The sequence below is a fragment of the Olea europaea genome, chromosome 4 (assembly GCF_002742605.1).
Source record: "Olea europaea var. sylvestris chromosome 4, O_europaea_v1, whole genome shotgun sequence".
In the NCBI taxonomy this organism is placed as follows: Eukaryota; Viridiplantae; Streptophyta; class Magnoliopsida; order Lamiales; family Oleaceae; genus Olea; species Olea europaea.
This window is the reverse complement of record NC_036240.1, coordinates 4,568,897-4,573,277: the sequence shown is the minus strand read 5'-3', so window position 1 is coordinate 4,573,277 and position 4,381 is coordinate 4,568,897.

The window sequence follows — 4,381 nt, the reverse complement described above, 5'->3', positions numbered from 1 at the left end:
CTAACTATCCAAGCTTAATTTATAATATTAGCCACTTAATATATTTTTAATTACACATACAGGATTCAAAATTTATTGTTGATCTGTTATTCATACGTTTCGTAGGATTCAGATTTTATAAGCACCGCTACACAAAAACTAAAGAAATAGTCGAAATTTAAACAAAATATCTACTATTATCTTATTTTATTTGTAGACGGAAATTACAAATTAATACAAATAGTACGTTTCTATTTAAATAAAATATAAAGGCCTCAACCTAGCATAGAGCATAGAACCTCAATTATATAAATCCGTACATCAATGAACTTGTCTAAATAAAAAATTTCGTATTTGCGTGCGAAAGACCATTAATGTTGGGCTTTGCCTGTTTCTAGATTCGCTTACAGATCCATTTGCAAAAAAAATATGGAGAATAATAATAGGCGGAAATCACATAATTCCCGGCATTTTAAAATAGCACTGCAAAAGTGAAACCTGAAGTTTTTTTGTTCAAATTTCAGGTTTACATTTAATTATTAAGTATTAAATATCCCCCCCCTCCCCCCGCCCCAAATTATGCCAAGAGAAATTCTGTGTGCCAAATCCTAAACACTCCTCTCTCTCTCTCTAAATAGCGCGCGCACACACACACGACAGTAGTAGTGGCGCCGCTACTCTCTTTCTGAACTCTCTCCTCTCTCTCTCTCTCTCTATAGTGGTGGCGCGGCCCAAATACGAGCGACGCTTTGACATCACCGGCCCCGATTTTGGGCGACCGCGAGTGCTACTGCGGTGGTGGAGGTTCTGTTCTAGCATCGCCGAGGAAATGTCCTATGCAAGGAGAAGACGTCCGCCTGTGACAGAAGTGGTGCTGTGAGGGTCGTCGAGCGAAGTTGATTACAATGGCGGCGCTGCTATCACGATGTGCAGTAGCGACCTAGCGCTGCTGTGCGAGGTGATAGGCATGAGCCTTTGCATTTGCCTAGCGTGTGAGCACCTCTTCTCTCTGCTCACAACGGTGAAGCAGATCCACTGCGCTGTCGAATTTAACTGTGTGCGTTGGTGGTGCTATGGTGCAGTAAGGTGTATAGTGGAGGTGGTGGTGCCGTTGTGGCTCAGGCAGTGTGTTGTGGTGTTGACCGATTGTTGTGACGTGATAGGAGTGCAATGGTGGTGATGGATATTGTTTGTAACCATGTGTTGCGGTAGAATTGGATTGGGATTGGGTGTGGTGCAAGCGGTGATTGGGTGGTGGTGTTTTGTGATCAAGATTTGTGTTAGATGGGACTGGTGGTGGGGGTGACCATAAAATTTGGTCTGTGACTTTAAAACTTGACATTTGTAACTAAAACAATATTTTGTGACCTCAGCGATTTGATCTGTGCCTTGAAAATTTGACGATCTTAGCAAAAACAATAATTTGTGACATTAACGATTTGGTCCGTAACTTTAAAATTTGATAATCTATGACTAAAAAAATATGTGACTTATAAAATTTTCGATTTGTGACCTCAAAATAATCTGTGACCAATTAATTTGATGATATGTGACTAGTAAATAAATCTGTGAAATTTGTGATCATTAATTGTTTAATTGTGACTTTAATATATTTATTTAATAAATAATTTTAATTAATTAAATACAAATCTGAATTTTGAATTTTCAAACTTTTTGTCTCACTTTTGAAATGGTGTAAATAATATACCTTAAATATGAATTTTTCCCTAATAATAGATATAAGAGAACTACTTGGCCCTAAAACCACTGGAAAATTAAGGATTATAATAGGCATAGAAAAAGAGAAAAAATAGAAAATTCAATAGATTTGTGTCTATTTTATTGAGAATTAATGCCTCGCACTAATAAATTACAATTAGGACGACAGGAATATAATCGTAATTCACAAATAATACTTTATTTACAACAAAAATTACATTACAATCATAAAATTTCTCTCATAGTCAAATTCCGAGTGCACTTCAAATACTGAACAATACAAACTAGTGTCGAGAAATAGGATCGAAAATTATTTTATTGCAATTCTAAATCAGCCCAAGGCTTGTTCTTATAATAAGGGTCAAACAAAAACTGTGATTTTAATCCCATTTTTGTAGGATCCACATCTACTGATCACTTTTCTACTAATCTATTAATTTATAATTTCATAAACTTATAATTTCGTCCAAACAAGAACAGTCAACTAGATTGGTTCTTCCCCTGTCACAACTTTTTTTGTCAGCATTTTCATGGACATTTTCTTGTCAAAGATCAAAATTTTCATCAACCTTCTCACACTTGTAGATTTTACTTAGACAAAACTTCAACAAGGACTCATTCTCTTCGCAATTGGCTCATCCGCCCAAGGGGATTCCCAAAAATGTTAGTGCAATTACTCTCTTGTTGTTGGTGTTCTTCATGAAGATTTCTATGATACGATCATCAAGTTCGTATATAGAGTAACAAGATTGAAGGTTCCAATGAACAATATGTTAAGCTTATTCATGTTTAATTTTGTTTGCCTTAGACAGAGATAACTTTCGCTTAAGCAAACTCTGTTCCAAGTAAAAAGAGAGTTTTTGGTAAAGTTTGCTTAAGCAAAAGCACAATCCCACCATTAGGACTCGTATTTAATCTTCATATGTCTACTTTATTAAGAGAAGTATCATAAACATCTACATTATTTATTTGTTTCATTTTGTTTATCTTAACATATCGTCGTAAGATGATAGCTTGCTTGAAGTAAGAATAACAAGCGACATAAAGTGTTTCAACCTCACAGTAAGAGCTATTGCACCAAGTGCCACCGTCAAATTACATTATATCAAAGAAGAGAATCACAACGTTCTTTGCGTTCTGTTCTCCCTCTACTACAAGAAAAAAATTGTACCATATATTAGGCTCCACATATCCAATATTAAGGCGTGAATTTCCATGTTAAAAGTATCTTTTTTTTATACGAATAACTCAAAGCCTTATATATTGTTTATTCGTTTCATCTTTTACTCGATGTAAGATTTTGTCCTTGACCTTTGGCAAACTAACCCACCAAATAAACGAGTGTTTTGATTCCTAAAGAGGGTAGTTCTTTTATATATGGATCCCTCAATCAAGAGATGGGAGGAATAGAGGAGGAAGAAAGGTACGACTCCTTGAAAATGGAGGTAAAAGATTTGCCCCACGCCGTTGTGGATAGAGTGGTGGTGGAAGGGAGGTAGTGGTGGCAGCGACGTGGAAGTGGGATGGCATATCTAGTGGTTTTGGAGGATTGGACTACTCACAAGAAAGAGAGATTTTATATAGAAGTTAGAATTTTTTAGTCAATTTCTAGTGAATCAATAGATTATCTAAACTGGGGGAGGAATTTGAAACAGTTCCAAATTTAAACACATTTCAACCTTATAAAATGTCACTATTGTCATAAAAATACCACAGGCAAACAGTCATTCAATATTCTTGAACAAAAACCAGAAATCCATTAACACACATCGAATTCTAGTTCCAATTACTAGCTAGTTTCGGTTCGAAATCCACATTTTTCCCTCTGCTTTATGCAAAAATATTAAAGCCAAGCTGATCTGCACACAAATGTACAAAATACATATCTGTCTTTGTAATTAATATCGACGATCACGACAATAATTGAAGAAGAAGGGAAGCATTATGCATGATCGTGTGGAGTTTGTACATACAGAGTAGTTAAGATAAGCATTCATTATATATAAAGCAGCTCCTAATCCTATGGATATATAGCATAGATTCTTATTTAGGTCTTCCTTTTTCAACCTATATAGCTATATATACATATTGTAACCAAGCACATGCATGACCTAAAATACAGAAGTCTACCAAGATCAATAATAATATGAAATAAAATAAAATAAAAAAAAGAGGAAAAATGAAATTTCATATAGAGATAAAACAACAAACCAAGGGAGGCATACATCAGAACAATAAACTTTGAGATGGGTAATAGAAATTCAAAGGAATTTTTCATGATACAAAGATAAGAGATGTTTTGCTGTGCTTAGACTTTGTTTGGGTTTCATTCACTTTTCCTTAAATTTTACTTTTCAAAGTTAAATATGAATTTTAATCATATATTTTATAGAATCATTTCTTGGAACGTAAAATTGAAGCTTAAAGAGAATGAAACCTGAAGTCTATATATTGTGCAAAAAATGAAACAACTAAACAAGTTCCTTTTTAAGCACAATCAAACACGCTATAAGTTCTCTGAGAAATTTGACAATGCTATTTTACGTCACCCAAAAAGGAAAAAAAAAAAAAAAGGAGCGAGCTCAGTGGATGCAATGGGCTAACAATAAAAAATATTAATTTTTCGTTTTCATCTCTATCTAATTCTACGTACTAAACTCACCTATAAAGTGTCATAAACTCA